Consider the following 23,219-nt stretch of genomic DNA (forward strand, 5'->3'; position numbering starts at 1 on the left):
TGATCAGCCTAAGGAAATTTTCCTAAGGAAATCCTGCTGTGTCTCTGTCAGTAAAGCAGCTAGCAACTTTTGAACCTTTTGCTCAAATTCAGTAAATGTAATAGGCAAAAAGCTCCAAGAAATTTCTGCAAGTCTTTTTTCTGCAAACAAGGTCAGAGCAGGGGGAAAAGACTTCAAATTACTGTCTCCATCGAAGACTACTGTGTACCATTAGCTTGATCACGTTATTAGATACTTGAAACTAGTCACAGCTGAGAACCACAGGAAACTATTTCATAAGTACCAATGTTCATAAAGCTGTTTCTTTCTTATGCATTCAAACAGGAACAGCGCTCCCTGGAGTCTTCTTACTCACTTACTGGTTTTTATTCCTTTTATATTTTGGCATTGCAAAGATGCTCAAATGAGAGTTGGTCAATGATTATGTGAATACTTTATTAGTGCAGAATAAAGAGTAGTTTCTGTTCTGGAGACCTTACTGCCTAAACAGGTAAGAGATACAAACATAATTAGAACAATCCGCAAATAAATAATTTGCTCAAACTACAAAACTGTGAATGATTTTATTTTTTTTAACAAATTTGTGTGCAATTGATAATAAAATGTCTTCTGTAAAACTAACCAGAATATTCAAAGCAAATAATTATACATATAGGACAGGTTTTTAGAGACATGTCTTAAAGTGGTGAATAGGCTAGTTTAAGAGTATGTGAAGTTTTTAGCATCAAAATAGAAACAACTATATGAGAAAGTGTCCAAAATAATAATATAATTTTATAAAGTATCTTTTACTGTGTCAAAGGCTCACTTTACAGAACAAGTTTGTTCATGCAACAAGTTTTATTTCAATTACTGGAGCTTATTTTTCTAAATTACTATAAAAAATGTTTACTCTTGGATCCACTAGTGCTTCAAGAAAGTATTTACTCTGATGTTCATGCATATTTTTTTCCTATTTCAAAGCAAAAATAATGAAATTTTGTGTCCTTAATAAAATATATCCAGTGCTCTCAGAGAGAGGAGTGTCTGAAACACAGTGGCTGTTTTCAGAACTTTAAGAGGTTCTGATTTGAAACAAAGCCTTAAGAAAAATTCTGCAAATTGGAAAGCCGCCTTGAAAAATATGTATTAGAAATGCCACCACGTACTGTTTCAGAAAGAATGTTCCCTGGTGTCTGCAGCAACTGGGTGACATGAGCATCACCTATCCTGAAGTGATAAGTCTATGCTGAGGAACACAAAGGGAGGGCATGCACCCAGGTCACCCTTGTTTTCAGTGCAAAGGAAGCATGAGCAGGCAGGCCAGAGGTCTGCTCATTCAATAGTAAATTAACTATTCATTAATTGTTTCACTCAATGGTTAGTCCTATGTGATGCTGACTCTGAGGCACAGCACAGGGAACAGTTCTCCCCCATCTAAATATAGTCTCCAAGTCCCAGTTTGAACTGGAAGCTGCAGGACCTCCAGGCATCAGGTCTACAGCCCGAAGCATGAACAAAAAGCAGTCCCGATGTGCCAAGGGCTGTTGAGAGTGCCATCAATTTGCTGACCAGGTTCCTTAGCTACCCTCTGTAAAAYTAGGCAGGCCTCTCCGAATCCTATCTGCTTTTTTATTAAAGATCATTGGACTGACTTTGGACACATTTTGTGTTCCAAGTTTTTTGGCAATTTTCTACATTTTCAGGAAGTCTCAAAGTTGATTCTGAAGTTGAACCTGAAGAAGTGGGAAGTTTGATCTGGTCAGAAAAATTCTGACATTTCTAGACTTTTTTGACAAGACACTTGCCTGTTGACATTTTCATGCAAATGGAATTTTCTGTAAAAGAACAGATATACCCCTGAAAAAGTATTCCCCTGATAACTGAAGTAATTGCTTCTGAATCCTATCCATTTCTCCAGGGCTGAGTTTCAGCCACATTCTTCTGTCCATCAGTAGGGCTGAATTAGAAAAGAAATCCTAATAATACATCTAGTAGGTTTTCCCTTCTTTTTTGATGGAATTGTGTTATAAACAGACTTCAAGCACAAAATACGGAGTATGTTCTTAATTTCAAGTACCACAAGTGTTGCATTGTGTACTGGAGCTAAATTCTATTTATGTATAACAGGATTTTTTGCTGAAAATGTTCTAAAGGAAAGGCTTTGAGGTTTACCAAAGAGAAGGATAACTTATTTTCAGTGAATAATTTCAAAAAGGACACTGTGTTCAGTAAACATTTGAAGGAGGACAAAAAACAGGACAACATGACAAAGAAGTCATTGTCTGCAGGATTGTGATATCATATCACAATTTCTGCAGAAAATGTTTCTTCAGTAGACAAGCAATTTTAGAACTAATCCATTTAGAACCATGAAAAATGATTTCAATTGTGCAATTAAAAATGCATCACTACTTCATTTGTGTTTCAAGACATGCATTATTCAAAGGAATCAAAACATTGCTTGAAGTCTCACAAAATTCATGTGACTGCTTTTCATTAAACTGAGGCACTAAAAAGCACAATAATTAGTTGTTTAGTTGGCATAATAATCTTTCAAAGTATCATAATGCTAAATGGAGAAATAGTGTATACATCTCTTTCTGGGTTTTAGAACAGCTACCTGTGTTTTCACCTGGCGAAACAGTTTTTATATAGTTAGGTGTAGCTTATATAGCAAAGTACATATATTATGAGAACAGTGTTACAAGAAAACAAATTCACTCCCATAATACAAATACCCTGTAATGTATCTCATGTACTTGTTATTCACAGGGTTACATTTACTTTTTAGTAGGGAAATTTCTTAAATCATTCTTGAAAGTACTAATAATATCTTGAACTCTTCAGGCGAAGGATCTTGTCCAAAATGTTTGTGTAAATGCTATGTTGAGAATGTAGGGTTTTCTATCTTTCCTTTCAACAGCCACAGCCAGCTTAAAATAATATGTCATGCATATAGGATGTGAAGAAATATAGAGCAGCAAATACAGTTCTCACTCATTTGATAATCTGCAGTATACCAAGATTTCTGTAACATTTGACAACAGAGCTTACCATATATCACATCACTTATTAACGGAGGTCAGATTACTAGCCTGACTGCCAGCTCTGGTCGTTGTCAAATACGTTCTTTAGAATGTGAAGTTAAAATAAAAATGCTATAGGTAACTCTAACTTCCCTGAAAGCCTTCTGTAAGTTTGCGTGTACAGGGAATACTTACTTAGGTCCTAAATAAGACTTTAATCTTTTATTTTCAGTTGAGGAACTATCTATTTTGGTCTGTTTTTCTGATAAACTGAAATTGTGTTTCTCATAAGTGTTCAGTGTGTGAATGCACAATGCATATTTAAGGGTGAATGTGCTGATATATCTTCATATATATGTGCATATATATGCACAGGACAAGAAGATCCTTTATTTGAAGTGACAGTGGATGTGATGTTTCTGCGAGATCATGTGCCTTTATTAAACACCTAGATAAGCAGCCCTGCTCACTTTCTACTGTAGAGATTCTTGGGTTTTCAAAGCCCACTTACAGTTGCACTTCCTAGCTGTCTGCCTTATTCCTGCACTTGATTTTCTGTCCAGCTCAGGATGCCTCTCCTACATGATGTAGCCTCCAATTTAGGAATCTTTTTCAATCCTGCAGTTTTTTATGGTTCTCTGGTAGCTGCCATTTTTAACAGCTCACTTCAGCTTTTTTTTCATCCTTCAACTATTCTTCTCTAGTCTTCTAAAAATACAGGAAAATGCTATAAACTGGAAAGGCCAATTAGAAAAGAAAAAAGAGGAAGAGGATATAAAATGGCTCAAGAAAGTCTTCAATTAATAGGGCTTCAAGACTTCATCAGGAGGAGATGATCCTATGTCCGCCATTTAAGTTTTCTTGTGAGACATCTGGGCTTGATTATTGCCAGAGATGGGATTCAGAACTGAGTGGAGATCAGGGCTGATCCTATATGGTTATTTTTAGGCATTTACATTTGAAGGGCTTTTAGGCCCACAGAGTGGGATCTGAAAGGGAGTAGCTTCATTTTCCTGGATGTTAAATGTGTAAGTCTTTTAACTTCTCTTAGTGTCATTCTTTTTACATTTGGACTTGTACTAATTAAGACTTTAGTCTTCACAGGCAGAAGAATAACAAAATTTTACCCAGTAAATATTTGAATGCCTTAAGTAAAACTGAAATTTCTATAAAAAATGTGGAAGTTTTGAAACAGATGATATTGTCCTGCTATAAGCACTATAATTTAAATAGTCTTGCAGTATTTGCTTATTTGAAAAGCATAAAAGCCATTTCTAGAAAATGGTGATGAAACTTTCAATAAAAACACTTTGAGTTGAATCTATAATATAGGCAGCTAAGTTGCTATATTTGCTATGTTATAGGCATCTCAGTTACTACCTCTATATTGAAGAATGCCTTGACAACAAAATCCCTTTTTTTTTTTTTACATCAGCCTGAGAAGTTAAAAGTCATGATAGCTTGTTTATTACTATTATTTGTTCCAATCATCTCTCTTTACTGATCTTGTCTTGCTTTAGATATTTACATGTTAAGATTTAAATGTAGATTCAAATTTAAATTTAAAATTACTTTTAGATTTAGTCCTTAGGTCATCACAAATACAACAGCACAACTGTTAGTGTTTTTGTGCAGAGACCTGATATTTGGCAGAGACTCACTCTCCCAATAGGGATCTGGTCTTTTGCTGCACCTGTGAATACTTACCAAATATATGGGTTATGGTCTTCAGTCTGCAAAGACTTAATGGATTCTGTCATATTTTCCAAGATTTTGTCTGTACTGAAATCCTTCAGCCTCAAGTCATTTCTGGGATTAAATAGGACCTTTTCTTCAATGGTTCAACACAGGTCCCTAGTGCATCTTTATCATGGACCACTGAAGCTTGGATGCCCACTGCTCCCTCCCCAAACAGCAGTGGAGGTCGGAGGGGAGCAAATTCCCTCACAGAAATGCAGCAGTGCACAAAGCATGTGCGTGGGACACAGATGAATCGGAGAGGGCGTTGGAGTGGCCAGGTTATGGGAAGAGTGAAAAGCGTGGGAGGAGGCAGAGTAAGAGCACAGCATGATAGGTAGACGTACAGAGGAGAGGGATTTCACCCTGTGATGGGGTTTTCTGAATTTCAAGTCTTTACTTTTGCATTTCTATTTCTTCTATTGTCTTAAGGAAGATTTTGGAAATAGGTCTAATGTGTCAAGCAGAAATAGCTTAAAGGGAGTCTAACAGTGTACTGCCTGGCTTGGTGCTTCCCAGCTAGTTGTCAGTCAGCAGCACGGGATGCGACGCTGCCCCTCCAGGAAGGATCTCTGGGGTCAGGAAGCCATCCGGAGGGGAAGTCCAGGAAAGGCCTGTTTTCCTGCTTCTCAGAAGATACAAACAGAATAGCAACACCACCAGCAGAAGAGACCTGTGTAATCTGCTCCTGCAGTGTCTTGTGTTATTCCTTTATTTAATGCAGTTACCACTTTGAAATGCAAGCTACCACTTGCATACCACGTTTATTTAATGCAGTTGTGCTGGCTGCCATTTTTCTGGAAAGAGTGTCTCTTCTCGTATTAGCCTGTCTGAAAATATTCTATAATGCAGGGCCACATAATAATGCATATTTGCTGAGAGCTCATGACATAATGGCATGCAAAGGTTATCCTGACTGAGGACTGCCTTATCCAGGAGCAGTAAAGTCCACAAATGTTTTACATAGGTCTTCTAAAACAGGTGCCTTTATATTGTTATAACATCCCACAGTAGTCTGAAAGAAATCCATTTCTATCATGGAAATCTTGTTTAGCAATTCTATACAGTGTATTACCACTGTTTTTCATATATTTTCTGGCTATTTAGAAAAGGGAAAGTTATAACTAATAATTCTATACTCTGGTTTTCAAAACTAGATCTTTTTGTACCTTTTTGTACCTAGATCTTTTTGCAGATCTTTTGTATATGTCAAGATTTAGGGTCTCCTAATTCTCTAATGTCAGGAACAGGTTCTGTATACAGCTGACAGCAGAGGACTCACTGTTTTAAGGCATAAAGTACCTAGTTCTGTGCCCAAGTTACCAATAAGAAATATATCCCTACTCTTATCTCTAATAGGGATTCTCATTTCATTCATCATTTTGGGGAAAAGAGGAAATTTTTTTTGAGCAAATAGTTGGTATGGGTGATGAAAGGCTTTATAGAGAGAGATCCTAATGTCTAGTAATAGATCCTGACTGTTTTCAGTGTTTATTATGAAAACCCCAAAAGACTATGGAAATGCCATATGAAGGTGACTCCTCCAGTTGACGCCCTTTCGGCAGCATGGTTAATGTCTGATTCCACATTCTGAAAACCAGCCTCAGGTAGGCCAGTAGGGCTGACAGTGACATACGCAGACAAATTTAATCTCATAAAACAGAGGTTGTTTCATAGCTATTTATCATACACCCAAGAAGTTAAGAGGGTGTTTCCAAAATCCACAGCATCAGGCTCCTTGGCCTTCACCTCCCATCCTTTGTTTAAATGATCTTAGTCTAAAACTATTCCACTCAAATTACAGCATTTGTACAGATATCAGCCACACAGCAAAGTTTTTCTGACAGTGTAAACAGCTGTCTCAAGGACTTCTGGTTTCCCAATATTATTTATATGCTGCAGAGAAACCTTAAAAGAATCAGTATATGTTACCTACTGATCAAAGCGCATTACCAATTAATCTTTTTTTAAGTTTGCTAGATACTCCCTGTCTTAGAACTCTTGAGATCAACAGTTTGGAAATTGTTTGAAAATAGGGAGCTGATCATTTCCTACTGTGTGGTCAGCATGTTTGTAATTAAGCCATGGGATAGGTAAGATGGGAGGCTATAGTTAAGGACCTCTTTTCTAACAATTTATTTCACGTCCGCTAAACATAGTCTTAGATGACGGTGTCAGTCTGGATATTGTTTTTTACATATTCAGCACAGTGGCCTATGTGAAGGCATCAAAAACACATGCAAAGAGCAAAATTAAGTTGGGCCAGCACATACTTGCATCCTTTTGCAGAATGGGTTGCCACAGTCACGGACAGCCACAATATCTTAACAGATGACAACAAAAAATCTTTGTTCCTTGGCATAAGGCTTCATGTGTTCTGATGGTTTTCAAAGCCCTTGGCTACCTTATTTGATGGTCATTACCTCATAAAAACAAAACAAGTATGTTTTGAACATTTTTGCTCCATTGCAGAGATAAATTAGTTAGACATTGGGAAAGCAGAAGGAGGAGAGATGGAAAAAAACTCTTGAGGAGGTTACTATGAAAGTAAAAGTAAATTCATTTTACTAAGTGAAAATATATCGTTATAATCGTGTTGTAAAATGATGCAAGGGGCCACTCTGCACTGATTGTAAACATACCCACTTTTACCACAGTATAGTTAGACTGGTCTAATTTCTGTATGTTGCCACTAACCATAATAGTTAGACTGTGTGGAAGCCAACCAAAGCAAGCCAAGCTTTCCATTACAGTACATCCTTTTTGGCAATCTGAGCAGAGGGGCCATTTCTTTCTCCAAAGGAAAGGAATGGAGGGTTTTTCTTGGAATGGGCTTCACTGGTAGTTGCTTCAAAAGTGCTGGAAGGCCAGATTCTCATTGCATCATTTCTCTATATTCTCACAGATGGCTGCTCTCACTTGGGCATTTTAGACATGCCCACATGTCACTTTTCTTAATGGGGGGAAAATGGAACTCAGCAAATGAGAAGTTAAAGGTTTGAGCAGGCAAGTTCTCTTTCTGTTTTGGTCAGGAGGGTACAGTGCTGATACCACTAAAGCAGTTTACTGTAAACCTGGTGGTAGGAGCATGTGCCAAGCTCTGAGATTTCAGCTGATCTCCCCTCCTAGATGGGAGGTACTTGGTCATCAGGCTGAGCCAGGCTTTGGAAATTGGGTTGGATGCTGCTTCTTTAGCTCCTTTGGCTAATGCCTCAACCATATTAGCCAAAAGAGCTGCCAGGACGTGGGCTAATTCTTCAACATTTTAGTCTGTTTTCCCAAAACAATGAGGTTTATGCACATGGTATGTACAGGTAGGAATTTCTGGCCATCCCCTACTGCTAACCTCTATTTGTAAGCCAATATTTCAACCAAATTTGAGTATGGCCTAGTATTCTCAGAAATATTACAGATTCTGCAGGCTATGGAGGAAAAAAGGAGTCTGTCAGTCCCCGCTCAGAGAAAGGCTGCAGCATAAACTTACCCCTTATTAGATACCAGAGGATCCACACAGGAGAGTCTGGTTATAAATGATCCAGCTACAGSAAAAGCATCCATGAGACCTTGCATCTTATTAGACATTCAGTGAATCCAATTGCGAGACACAACTTCATAGGAAACTAGGCCCCATTATTTCCACCATTGTTCCTCAACAATTCCTTGTTTATTAAAAAAAATAAAAATAAAGTCTTTGAAATATGACATATGTTTGTTTCTGAGTAGCAAGATGAATGCTGAACTATGGATTCATTCTCCAATGCTTACCCTTCTTTAAAAGAAAAAATTAAAGTAAATGTGTCAAGCCAAGTTCTTTATATGTTTGCATAGTGTTCAAAGTACCTTAGAGGATAAAAGGAATAAGAAGTAATTCATCCAAAAATCAGAACATTGAAAAACTGCAAAATATTTCTGCATAAAGACAGCAGGGGTTGCTTCAGCTGGTTACCTTTGATATTAAATACTGTGTTTGGCACTAAACTGATAAGAATATTACAGAAAGCTATTTCAAAGAAAACTAAAGCCGCTGCTTTCAAAAGCTGGATATAAACAATATTCCTTTGTTAAAACTGGAAAACATGTTTAGCATAATTGCCAAGTGCTCCAAAAACAGATTTCTTTTTCTACGGAAAGCGTATTTTCATTTTTGAAAGGGGCTGCAGTAACTAACACTACTGTCAAATCCTATTTATTGATTATATTACATTATACTCAAGGCACAGATAAAAATCAAAGTCCAATTGTTTAAGGTATTGTGCAAACACCTGATAAGAGTCAGTTCTCTGTCTTCAAGGAGTCCACAGGCAGACCAGAAGAACAAATGGTAGAAAAATAAAAGTATTATTTTTTCATCTTAGAGCCAGCGAACTGAAGCACAGACAGATTGAATGACTTAGCCATAATCATACCTCTGGCAGATCTACATATTTAACTAAGATCTCCAGTGTCCTAATGCAGAAGCAGTGAAGATGTGTAAACCATATTTGCCAAAGGACTCCAGGAGACTTTTGACTGTGAGAATCCTTTTAGCCCTTTCCAAAGATCCATAATGGGAAAATTAAGAAAACATAATTACAATTAATTCTGTTGGTTTTATTTTTTATGGTTCAGTGATACACCCCTTATAAGTTTAAGTAACCAGATCTACTAACTTGATTTGTTCTACACCGGAATTATTCAAACCAAATTAATTTGAAAGCAATCGCCTAGCATAATGTTTGTTTTGGAAGACAGTTCTGTACCAATGATTTTTTAAATTGGTTATTGGTTATCAAGTCATGCATATGTTTAATCTTAATGGAAAAAACTTTCTTCGTAGAGAACCATGCTAAAAACCCTCTTAATTTTGGAATTATTTTTGTCTTCCCACCATGTGTACTTAGAAGCAGCTTCTGTCAAAGAACTGTTCTGTGACATAGGCTGCAAAATCTGTAACTCATGATGATGCTTTAAATGTGGTTGCTGAAGAGATTGCATCACCATTTGAAAATAACAGCTGTTATAACAATGATATACAGTAGTATGTAAGCTATAAATAGAGTTAAATATAGTAGCTCTATATAATTCTATTTCAACATATTCACAGTGTGCTCGTGGAAAGTCAGGATATAGAAAATCCTCAGTTGTAGTTTTGTGATTGCTTCTCAGTGTTGCTATTGTGGGTTTTTTTCGTTTTTTTTTTTTTTTTTAAGTGTCTCCATTCTCCAGGATATTAGCACAGAATGGAACCATGAAACAGTCCAATCTGGACTGTACCGGACTCATCAGAGAGATCAGGCAGGATAGTTTGCACGCCTAGGAAGCCCAAATAATCAAAAAGCATAGCATGTTTTTCCATCAATATGGGCTACTATGGAGCTGACAACCCTATCCTCTCTCTGTTGTGAAAACTACAGAACTTGAATTGTGTTTCATGTACTAGTCTTTATTTTCAAAACCAAAGCCAAAACACCTAAAATGACCAGCTCATGTTCCCAGACAAAGCTGTGTTTAGCAAACAAACTTCTTTGGAATAAAGGAATTCTCCAGCACATAAAAAGGTTGTTAAAAAGAGATTGTTTACCATTTTTTCCTTCGTAATCTCTGGGAAAGCATAGCCAAATGCAAGATCTAGAAACAGAGCAGTCAGTAGTGAACATAGATCACGTATTTATAGTGTGATAATACTCTAACAACATGTGATGCTGAAAAAGACTTGGGATTTATGTGAGTTATGCTACAGAAAGCGAAGACCCAATACCCTGTGGAAGGCAAAAGCAAATGCAGATCTTACACCTATAWGCAGGACTTGCAGCACTAACTTTCTGTGCAGCATCAGTAAGACCATTTCCAAAAAAATACTTTCAGTTCTCATATTTACCCTTCCACAGAAATACTGAAAGTTTGAAAGGGCTGACTATGATATTATGTTTGAGGGAGACATAAGGTCACTTTATTTAATTTACTGAAGAGAGCATTAAGATGTCTTAATAACCAAGTAGTTTATGGTTCTTTGACATCTGATACAATGGAGCCCAGGCTAGGATAACATAATACCTGAAGAATGTGTAGCAATTATTTATATAGATAGTTCAATATCCAGCATAGCAATTCTAGAATAGACCAAACTTTATTTTATTTTTTTAATATTCCCTCTGGTTAGATTAAATATTTATTTTCACCTTCATTTTTATTTCCCAGCACACCTAACAGCCTCCATGCAAGAGTAGGAAGGGAAGTAAAAGCTAAACTGTAGGACTTGTAGGACTGAAAGAAAGAGTAGGGAAACAAACCATGTGCAAGCCAGCAGCTATTTTGACATTAAGTGAACATTACTTCCTTTTGATCTGTATTGTGTATTTTTTAATATAAGATGCTTAAACAAATACATCTTATCTTAAACAAATACATCTTATTTTGTCCATGGAATAAAAAAAGGTCCCACTGGGGAGCTTATTAACTCATGCAGATCGTTACCAGACTTTACTGATGCTTACAAGTAAGACGTTATGCCCTCGTTATCCTAGTTTCAAAATATGGCTTCTCTTCTTGCCATTTCTATATCATAGAGATGGATAGTGTTCAGATGCTAATTTTGGCCATTCAGTTGCTGGCCTCTCCCTTAGGCAAAAATTGACTAGTAACAACATCAAAAGGGTGATTCCATACATCATAAATCACAAAGCTCTATTTTGGAAATAAATAAATAAATACTAGGCATGGATATAGAAACCACTGTGTATAGAAACCACTGTAGCTATCATTTTTGGATATTACTCAGCTGACTCCCATTATAGTCAATGAAGAGCTAGCCAATAAAGTCAGTGGAGAACTGTACAGCTGCCCAAAAGGAAGTGTCTGCACTACTACTCTATTGAATACATTGACTCCATTGACATGCATTGCCATCTATTGTGGCTGTGTGCCCTGTCAGAGGCCCTTTAAGTTATGTTTCTGCCTCTGGAGCTGATCCTCAGCCATGGTGCACAATTCAGTTCCCTAACTCTGCTAACTGAGAGCCCCAGGGAGCCCAACCACATGGGGCCTGTGGAAATGGCAAAGGATCTAGGGGAGACCCATGCCCTCTCGACTGGCACCATAGGGCATCTCAAATGTTGCTAGACACCGGTATTTAAGCAACTGAAGACACCAGTATTTAAGCAACCAAACTGTACCAGGCTACCTGCTGACTAGAAAAAGCTGTGATCTGTGCAGGTCTATTCCAGTGCCTACGGAAGCCAAGGACTGGCTGCCTGTGGGACACTTCAATACAAGTTCACAAAATTTACCACTGCACTGAGACTCWGTGCAACCCTGTGTGAATTAGGTTGGTGGACCTTTAGTTTAAACTTTGCATTATAGTCCTTAAAGAGCTGTCAAATTCCACAAGGTATTTCTGGAAGAAAGATTACCTACATCATGGCAGGGGGAGGAAGTGATAACAGTATGACTTTGGGGGGAAAAATCTTTCTGTGGTGTCACATAGATTTCATAAAAGTTTGCAGGGTTTTAATTTATTTTCCTTGTCTGTGTAATTGTTTTCTTCTGTAGGATTCAAAAATAAGTAGATGATTAGACAGAGAACCCAGTAAAGAGTTACCTTGTGATTTGATTTTAAATTTGCTTAGAAATTGGGATTGAAACAGTTTACAGTAGAGTCAAAATAGAGGGTTGTGTATGGTACATTCCTGGCAGATTCAGGACTGGCAGCCACTGCAGAAAGCTTCCTTTCAGCATAGTTTCCATGAATCTGTATGTGCTGGTTTCAATTAAAAAGCTTTAGAGTTCTCTTGTGTGTTCTTCCAAAATGTCAAGCTTTTATAAAGGTTAGTTTGTAGAACTATTTTTCACAGAAAGCACATACTGCTTTTTATACTGCAGGCATCAGATCTGCTACTGAAAGAAAGTAGTGAAAGGACCTGTTTAGGAAGCCCTAGAAATGAGCTGAGAATACAACTGGGAATCATGATGAAAACCTGGGCTGAGATCTGGTTCGCTTTGATAAATCACTGAATCTCTGCCTCTGTTTCCCAGTTTCTAAATGCCAAGGCTTGATTAATGTTTATGAGGTGCTCAGAAGAATCTACAATGCATTAAGTGGTGTAGGAGAGCTGTAACAAATAGCAGGTGTGGATTTATCATGCATGGGGGAAATCTTAGGTGGGTAGAGAACTAGCTGGTTCTGCAAGAATCAGTGGCCAGAGAACATGAAACTTTGACATTTCTTAGCTGACGAGTGATCGTGGGACATGAGTGATCATTTAGATCAGTAACAAGTCCTCTGCAGCTGATGTTCAGAAGGGAATTACTTCTTACAGACTGAAAAATTGGGAGAAGGTAAAGGTGAGGTACTGTATTCTTCCTTTCTCTCTTTGTTATTCACCTCTTCTTTATTATTTGATTAGGACTCCAGATGTCTTAAACTTAAATATGTATGTTGTGTGCTTTGCTAAGTAGAGTTAGCGATCCCAGGACTTTTTCTTTTCATTAGTAAACACATTCATTATAAACTGATTCTCATCTGTTGTGAAAAGAATTTATATATTATTACTGTCCGCAGATCCCAGGTGTCTCTGTGATACTGCCAGGCTAATGCTGAACATTCCAAGATGACTATTTTTTTCTGGAATAATAGTAGCAAAAGATTTTATCTGTGAAATTCCTGCATACGGAGGTCTTGAACAAGATTCTTGATTCTGAGAAACCAGGTAAATCGCATTTTCACATAGGTAGTAAGTGGTTTTGCAAACCACATAAAGTGCACCGTTAAGGTATTGGAAAAATATATTATAGGAAGTGTCATGGGTATCGTTTCCCTTTTACTTCTTCAAAAAAAATCATTAATACAAATTTTTCATATCGGTCTTCTCAGCAAAGAGTAACTAAACTTACTTTTCCAGAAAGGAAATGTTTCCTTTCTTCCTTCCCAACTCCAGCCTGGTTACATTGTTCTGAGATTTACRGTGATAGTTTGACACATAAAAACTTTTTCTCTTTCTTAGAACATTAATTTCCTAATGTTTTTCATTCAGGTTATTAAATATGAAGTTATACAATATCTCAAAATATTGAATACCGATTTTGGGAACAGAGTTTCTTATTCTTTCCGATTTCCATTCCCTGGCATCCCAGATATACATCTGGCCTAGCAGGCCTTAAAGAGCATCTGAAATCTCTGCCAGTTGTTTGAACCTTGTCACATTCTTTGCCCCTCCTTTGAATTCATCCACCAGTTTTTGTCCACAGGGCCACAAAATTGTCCCTAGACCTCAAGACTGAATTTACCATCAAGTCCTTCCCTTTTTATTCCCTTTTACCTCCTTTCTGCTGCAGATCATAATTCTTGATACAGAACTTAATATGCACACCCTGCATAGACAGGAGCTGCTAAGTGTCAAAAGAGGCTTGGAGCAGGGAAAAGAAGATAAAAATTTTGCTAATTTCTCTGACCTCAGAGAAATTTTCCCACTGTTCGTCATCTCAGCACGCACAGCCTGAGCAACATCAAATTCCAGTTACATGTTCTCTTGTCCAGAGCCTATGTAACTGCAGTTCTGCCTCCCTCATCTTGATCACATTTTGTCCCCCTAAGCTACTTAAAAGGCTCTTGTTGCCACTGTATCAAAATACTTTATGATGAACCTTGTTGTATTTACCTGCACAGTACCTTTGATATATGGGAGCCCTAACACTTCCCTTTCCACACAAAATGCTAAGACTCATTTCCCACGTAGGAAATCTGTGGCAGAACTGCCGATCCACTGTTCCAGGGGCCGGACTAACTCAGACAAAACCACCAGTGCGGTCATTCTCCCTCCAAAGCCAGCCCCAAACTCTAGCAGTTTTAGGGTCCTTTCCCCAAAGAGCAGCTCCCCTCTCTCAGGTGGCCCTCCTGCCCCCTGAGCACCCTCCCTGAGGACAACCTGGAGGTACCGCGTCCCCGCACCTCTTGGGACGACACAGTGCAYGCAGTAGCCAGCTGTGGGGGGACCATCCTGCTCTGCAGCTGGCCCTCAGCTCCAGCACACCTGCCATCCACAGAGTAGTTTATTTTCTCCTTTTCCTCCTATTTAGGTGTAGCTTGGCATAGTGCCACATAATTACTCACCAGCACACCTTMAAAGTAATTTCCTTTAGCACTTTCACATAAGGAAATAGAGGTTGGTGGAGGCTTTGTGTGATGGAACCTAATGTGTGCGTTTATCATGGCAAATGTTCACAGCACAAAAACAGATTTTTAAAGGAGCCATTTTTTTCCCTAGAAATGACAGAAATAGTATGGAATAAAGCATAGACTATAGTAAAAGAATCTAATGGTCCTCCTTAATGCAGTAAGATTGCAAAACCCCTGTTGGGATTCACTGACAATATATGAATATGCGCAAAGGTATGTCTCCAAGGGGAGATTCTGTGAAGCTCAGATCAGTGTTAGGCACTAAACCGTATATTGGTGCCTCTTGAGCATTTTCCTAAGATAAGGGGAACACAGTTTAAGGCAGACAATACAGCAGAAAAAATATCTATTTGCTACTGAGCAAGACCACCCACTGTAATTGTTTTCATATTTTGTGCTTTTCTGGTATGTTTGATATTCTGCTATGTTTATGGTTTTAAACTATTAGTGGCAGCTTCTACATTTCATAATGGAAGATAGTTGCTAACTATTTTATGCTGCTATATTTCAATTTGAAATTAAAGATTTTTTCTTTTATTCTTCTTTGCAGTGCTGTTGTTAATAATATTTAAGAATAGTCCCAATTTAGTATAATATGCAAAGCAATGTAAATTAATAAAAAAAATGTAATCTCTTCCCTGACAGAGCCATATTCAAAAGGTTTTAATGTAGATATGATTTTTAGGTGTGTACGTACTGCTTCTGTATGTAGTGTGGTAAGAAGAACTCATGGATCAACAGGAGCCAGAACCCCACTTTCAGCAGCTTCAAATGTTAAGTTTTTGTTTCTGTAAAAAAAACAATAATTCTAAGGCATCCAATTTTGTTTGGAAATGAGTTTGCTTCACAACTTATCGATTGCAGGATACCTGTGTTACACTAAGGGAATAAGCCAAGCTATGTAAAGTTCTCTTTCTGTTGAGAACTTTCCTTTCAAGAGAGGGGTGGGGTTTTTGTTTTGTTTGTTTGTTTGTTTGTTTGTTTGTTTTTAATAAGAGGAACAGAGATGAATTCTTTAAAAGTCAGGTCCAAACCTACTTTTTACTAACAGCGAAAAAGGCAGTACTAAGTTGAACCCCTAGCTGTTCATACAGAAGGAGAGAGATTCCCAGGTTCCACTAGCTGACCCTGGGAATGTTCTCACTGCGCTTGCTGAATTTGCCAGACTCCACTGCAGTACTAAGTAAACTGTCATGTTTTTGGCACGGTTGTTTTCTTGTAACTATTGAGTCAGAGGAACAGTCTGAGCAGCTCTATTAGCAGACAGCAAGCTTTTAATAACCGCTATCTGCAGCTATTGTATGCTTGTAAAATCATTAACTTGCAGAAGGCTATTTAGATTTTTTTTATTACCAAAACAATATGCAATTTTTTTCTTGKTTTTTTTTTTTTAATAAAAGGTACATGTAGTAGTTGAAATTAATTATTTGAAATATTTTAATAAAATTTATACTGATTTTAAAGATCCATCAATTATTTTGCTTTTCATATACAGTTTAAAACTTCTAGATAAGTAGCTCAACAGAAAAACTAAGGTAATATAAGAAATACAAGTTGGCAGAAAAACAGTAGTAAAATGAAACTTTAAGATGTTGATAAGTCACATTTTTAGAGTGCTAAATTATTCTTAATGTGTACAAAGTGAAGAAGAGCATAGTATTCTATTCTCTATAAAAAATTTTGTGCTAAGAAATGTTAGATGCTCAAGTAACATACTGTATCTCCTAATGAAGAAGGCAAAACACTTTTATTCTTTCTACTAAGATACATTTTATGTGAACTATAACATAACAGTGTTTTATTTCCCTTTGCTAAACTGTTTTCTGCTTGATTCTGCATTCATGTCCATGCTCTCTAGTATTGCACATAAGTAGTTATTTTGGATATAGGTAATTATTTCTTTCCCCCCATTTCTTTCCCCCTAAAGCAAGGGAAGTACTCTTTGCTTTAGACATAAAGAAAAGTAATCTCTAAAAACACATAAAATTAGCAAGCAGCAAATATTTACAAGCATGAAAAGCAAACAAGTGCAGCTGAGACTTTTTCTAGGTGAACAAATAGTGTACTCCCCAGGGGCAATAGAAAACTACTCTCTGAAGAACCCCTGCACAGGGAGTTTGCCTTCACTTTCTATGTCTCAGTTATACAAGTCCTTCCAGGTTTCCCAGTTTGCATGGGTGATTTATGTTCCATGCTAGAATAAACTGTAGAGGAACATTACTTGTCTGCAGTTCTTCCTTCAAGCTTTTCCCTAGATACTTGGAATATACACTAATATTCCATACTAAAGAAGGTGGTAGTGTGTATCCCATCTTCTCCACTTTTTTACATAAAAAAATATATATATATATATAAAAACAGCTGCACAACTTCCGCATAAAATCAGCTGGCTGATGCTAAGTGTTTTGTCTAGTTTAACTTTGACCAAGGTTACAAGGTAAGCTATTTGAACAAATCCTGCAAGATTTAAGAAAACTGTTTTGCTTTCTTAAAGATAGAAAGAAGGGATTAGAGTTTATTTTATTTTATTCTATTTTTTTTTCCTGTGCAATTTTGAATCTTAAGTTAGTCTTTAGAGGTTGATGTAAAACTGGGATTTTCTCCCTGCCAAAGGCAGCCAATATTTAAAGAACTGGAAATTCAAGCAGAATTAATTAGTAAAATTAAATTAGGAGTTTTAGGTAGTGTAATCAGTTGAGAAAAGAGTGGAGTTTTTCTTCTAGATCATAAGCAAACTTTGTTGTATAAACAGTTTTCATATAAATGTTAATGAAAGTGTCTATTCTGTATTCCAAGCAGAGTATGTGCCATAGCTATGTATGTTCATGTCTATTTTGCAATTGTTATGCTCTTTAAAAGAACACATTTTAGGGAACTGAAGAAACAAATATCAAAGGTCTCTTGCAGCAGAGTCCATATTGCCTTATGCAGATACGCTTATTCACCGTCAAATTGTCTATTTCAGCTTACATAGTACATTTTCTACCTTTAGTATTAAGAAATGGAAATAAACCTTTTCTTGATCTTTGCTTAACTGAGGATTGAAGAACTATTGTTTTAATATCTGAAGCCAAAGTAAATGAATGGCAGGAAGTTTTTGCCCACCACACTGCAGTGTAGTTTTTCAGTGTGCAAGAGTGCGGTCCAAGAGCAAATTCCAGTATGCCTTGCTTCAACAGAAATTTCTCTAGAGTCTTACATAAACCAAGATTAAAGTCTGCAGTGATACAAGGAAGTTACGTTGTGTGTCCTGATTTTATTTTAATAATTAAAATTGAGACATTTTTCTGAAGTGTCAGCTTAGGTCAGCATGTCTTACTGGTGACCTCATCTTCTGTGCTTCCCTCCAGCTCACCCCTTTTCCTGATTGCTTCAAGCAGTGTTCATTTGGTAATCGTATTCTAAGAGCTGAGCTCCTTCTCTAATGCTTATCCACAGCCTAATGTTCGCAGCCCATATAGCCACCAAGCTTAGCAGCCACAATGTCTGCCTGTGAGGAACGGGCTCTTCTACACAGCCATACTGCTGAGCACTTCTAACCACTGTCCGAAAAAGGACAAAATAGTCTCCCGTCACTGCTCAGGTTAAACCATTCTAGGTTACACCGCCATAATTTCAAAAATAAAGAACTTTTGAAAATAAACCAAGAAAAGTATCTTACCAGCTGCACAGAACCCAAGAGATCCTTTGGACTTCTTACAGAGTTGTGAGCTTTTGTATGATTTTGTAACGTCTTTCCGGTGGTCGTCCATAGTTCTGCACTGATAAAAGTTGAAGCAGTTCGTCTTTCCAGTTTGCAAATTCTTCACAGTTGGGGCTTTTTCTTTCTAAATTCAGACATGGTAGAAAAGGAGCTTAATTGGTTAAGCCCCTATTTCTTAAGAACTGGTTCAGTTCATGTCAATTATAACACAGACAGCCAGCACTTCAATAACAGAAGTGACACCTTGAGATGTCTAATTTTTTTATAACAGTGAAGCATTCCCTGAAAGGAAAGGTTGTAGAAAGTTGCTTGAGCTGAAATATGTATTTTCAAAATGATCATGTCTTTCCCCCGCCCAGTTACCACACCTGGCCTAGCTTGCTTGAATTTGGACTGCTTTCAGGAAAAGCCTGTCTCTCTCTGTAATTAAATAGGGACCTCTAGGATGAATACAGGATTAATAAAGATAGGATCATCTGGGGAGATAATGTCTGGATATCGGGAACCTCTCATTTTTGTGTCTCTGAAGCCTTCTTATGAAACTCATAAGGTTAAGAGTAAAACTGTTTGGGAGAGGGAGTTTTCTTCTCATCTTGCCGTTTTGTACCTCTACAAATGTCCCAATTTTTAAAAAAATTTACAAGATAACTGCAAGGAATAAATGAAATTCTGTATTTTATATCCCTCTTACCCTTCTAAACAGAAGTTCTGGAGAGTTAAATGAAATATTGTAGAAGACTTCATCAAACCTCTGTGAAATATATCTTGCAGATATATTTCTTGGAACTTGCAGATGAATCATTTCCAAAAACAGGAAAAAGGCCTTGCTTTTATTTCATCATACCAGTGTTTTAAATGATAGAAACACTTTGTTCATTAGCCAGACTATTCTTGGAAATATAGCAAATTAATGCATGACAGATTTGAAAACAAATTGCTAAATCTGTGATGATATGTGATTTTCAGTTCCTGTAACACAGAAATCAAAACTTACCAAAATAACTTACTTGCTGACTTCTATAAAGGAATACTGATTTTCTTATAAACAAGTAAAACTTCAGTGTTGTCTTTATGTATCTTACTGCTTCATACAATTAATCCTTTCATAGTAAGGCAGATTTCAATAAAAAACAAAAAAGGTTCAAGTAAAACTAAAAACCTAAAACTGTATATATTTTATTTTCTYTCTCTCTTCTAAGAAGTCTATAGTTCTAACATGCCCAGGGCAATTTGAAAGTACACTGTTTTGTATTTTGGTCTTATCAGGCTTTATAAATGAGCAAAAGAACACGAGTCCATCATGAGAAAAGAAAATGTTGGTAGTTGTATAAGTAGTACTTATGAATTATTATGAAATTTTTCACAGGATGGTATACCTGTATTTTATTTATACTTTTATTTATACCTATATTTATATGTATATTTCTTTATACCTCTATTCATATTTATTTTTCATTCTGCTGGAATATTGTCAGCTTTTTGGGGTACTGCTTTTTAGTTCTCCATATGAACGAGCACATATATGCTGAGGTAGCTAAGCTAAGAAAAGTGCATCACTGCCTACATCWAATTAAAACTCACATCCCAGTTTTTCAAAAGTGAGTTTCCATTTTGATTAATTCACTCTTTGTTTCATCAAACATGAGCCAACTTAAAGAAGGCAGAATGACACATGAGCAAGAAGGGGAACTGATCTTCAGACTCAGCACTTTCTGAAAAATCGGATTGGGCAGCCAAAAATGCAGACAGCCAAAATCACTGGCCAGTTTTGAACCTTTTATTTCAGTTCATCATGCTAAGGGAATAATTTGTTCCTTATCACTTCCCTGCACTCATCCAGTCAGATATGAGACTAGCAAGCACTGGTGCATATGTGGGGCAGATGGATTTCACAGCTGCTTCCAGGGCACAAAATAATTCAGGGACATGGAAACACACAATAATACCCACATGCATCCCTACTAGCAGTTAGTCCTCCCTTGTGCTGCCTCTGAGAAAGTTCAGACGATTCTAAAGTTTCAGTAACCACTTGATCTCCCAATGAACCGGGGAAGGAGGGAAATTTTAGAAATTCTATATATTTAAAGAAATGTTTTTCAGTGTAATGGATGGCTGGGCAGGGGGGGCGGGAGGGGGGAGGTCCCTGCATTTTGTCTCAGTAGCTACAGTAAGGGGGAAATGAGTTTTAAATTATATACTCCACCTTGTCGGAAGCATACAAGAATCAAGATCTACATAGTGGCTGCACCTGACCAGTGGACGATCGTTCATGTGACCAGCAGCTGCTGCTGTATCCTTCCAGTGTCCCTGGGCTGTCATGGGTACAGCAAATAGCACAGGCCAGTGCGCTGGCCGCCTCACAGCAGAGGTACATGCAGGAGGGATGTTGTCTCCATCTGAGCATAGGGAAGGAGCTAGCCCCACTCAGATTTCAGCAGTGCCAATTTGGTAAGGACTGCTGGAGTGCTATTTCAAGCCCCGAGTATCACATTATCCATTAGCTGTTATAAAAATTGCAATTAAGCTTATGACATTTAAAGGGGAGGTTATCAGATGGGAAGGGTCCAGTTTCAGTGCAAACTAATGCAACAGGATAACAGAGCGGACCAGAGGGGGTCACATCCCCACCTGCACTCAGCCGCTCTTCTTCTCCTTCCCTTGAGGCACCTTTGTTGCCCCCAGTGGGAAGGAGCTCCAATGGCATTGGTGCATCTCCCTTTCTCTGGCTTGGTTCCATGCTGAGCTTCCTTAGTTTCCGAACTATATTCATTTTCAGCCACGCATCCTCCAGCAGTTACAGGACCAGCCAGTGACACCACGGCATTGCAGAAATCATGCTGCCAATTGACAGCCAGCCAAGAAAGGTGGTTTCATTATAAATAGGGATTTGGGGTACTACCCAACATAACGGTGCCTCTAAACTGTGAACTTTTACCCTCAGCAAGCTTATAAGTACTTACTTTCTTCAGGAAGGGCATGGTCCATAGAGGAACCCTACAATTTTTGTCTTCCCGTCCCATTACCTTTACAACTGGAAGAAGCCACTGAAAGGATTTTGCTTATGCAGTTCCCTTTTGTCTCCACCATTAAAAGATGTAGTTTCCTGCCCTGAGCCCCTTGCCAAAAAGGAGAGTTTGTGTTTCTTAAGTGAACTGGAAATGCTATCTGTGCTTGCAAGCCAGGCTGGAATACAACCAAGCTTTTATATAAATGCCCTCAGGGTCTGAAATGGCATTATTTTGAATGGCAGAGAGGCATATCAGTATGACAGTTGTGAATTGTAATATTTATTTGTTTTACAACAGCCCCTTGAGGTCTAAACCAAGGCTTCAATGTGCTAAACACATATTCACATCTGTGCTGAGTGCACACACATAGAGAGAGCCTGTAAGAGCTGACCATCATTCGGAAAACAGGAACAGGTATATACACAACAACCAACAGTCAGTTGATGTTTTTATTCCACCGTAGAGCCCAAACAAACAAAAAAAAATCAGTAACCCTAATAGCCTGTCTATCCGGATCTGTACAGAAACTTCGAGTAACAGGTAAAAGGATATCAGAAGAAAAGCATAAAGGCAGAAATATGGGTTACTGGAGAGCTGTACACACATTGTGTATTAGCCTAGCACAGCTTAGGCTGGCTCTTGGATTTTCTCTCTTCCCTCAGTGTCTACCCAGGCAAGGAGGTCAGAGCTGTCCTCGGGCTTTCTGGTGAGCCAGCTGCAGGTCTTCACATCTGTATGTGATGGCCACTTAATGGCCACCTAACTTAAGGAGCAATACAAAAAAAGGGGACAGTCTGCCTTATGGGTGAGCTGATGAAAATTAACCTCATTGTAGGTGCGACTGACTGTAGATGAATAACAGTCGAAGCATAAATTCACTTTGGTGTCCCGAAAGAAAAGGTCAGAGCTGCCCTGTCCCATGGGCTGGGTTTAAACAAGGTAAACATCAGTCAGGTTAAGGACAGAGCTCTAGCTTCAAATCCTGGGCTTAACATTTGGTGTGGACATAACCTTAAGACCTCATGTGTTCAGATTTCCATCTGGGTGGGTATAACCAATAAACAGATAGCTAAGCATACTGCAGTAAGCAAGCGTGTGTAGTCTTTCTCAAAGAGCAATTCTGTGCCAAAGTAAATTATCATCAATTGTCATTTATATGGGAATAAGCTTCACTGATTACTTTTTGCATATTCTTTTAGAATGAAACCAGATGTTCTTCACACCGTGTTATAAACCTGCAACTGACATTTTAAGACACTTTAAGAAAAAGGATACCGAATCTTGTTAGTAAAATGGTTTATTTTAAAAACTCTATCTGCTTTTGGTGATCAGAGTAGCTTTCTGAATCAGGATACATTTCCCTAGTTGTTAAACACAGCAATATGCAAATTGCCATTCCAGGGATACTGGTATTGCCCCAGCATGAGTCAAGCGTTTGTTGTTGCTGTTTTTAGAAAGGAACAGTAATTTCCCCTCAGGAAAATTGCTCTTAATCACTGTTGTGGTTTTGGTGAGTGTGTTAATAGAATCATTTTCTGGTTTTAATTATTTTAATTTTCCTTGCTTGATAATTTTACATTTCTTGTTGTGGCATGTTTTCAGCCTGCAGCCAG

At 37.8% G+C, this 23,219-nt stretch overlaps 1 protein-coding gene and 1 long non-coding RNA gene across 2 annotated transcripts in view; one reads left to right on the top strand and one right to left on the bottom strand.

The window, feature by feature from the left end:
- Positions 1-23,219, top strand: part of LOC112966146 (5'-nucleotidase domain-containing protein 1-like) — a 96,527-nt gene that overhangs the window by 47,863 nt on the left and 25,445 nt on the right. The window lies entirely within an intron of this gene.
- On the bottom strand, positions 330-18,702 carry LOC112966155. The gene is made up of 3 exons (XR_003253525.1): positions 18,557-18,702; positions 15,593-15,683; positions 330-482 (listed from the first exon to the last, which is right to left on the bottom strand). It is a non-coding gene; the product is annotated as an uncharacterized LOC112966155 (long non-coding RNA).

This window comes from Apteryx rowi, unplaced genomic scaffold, assembly GCF_003343035.1.
Source record: "Apteryx rowi isolate R43461 unplaced genomic scaffold, aptRow1 scaffold_235, whole genome shotgun sequence".
Classification (NCBI taxonomy): Eukaryota; Metazoa; Chordata; class Aves; order Apterygiformes; family Apterygidae; genus Apteryx; species Apteryx rowi.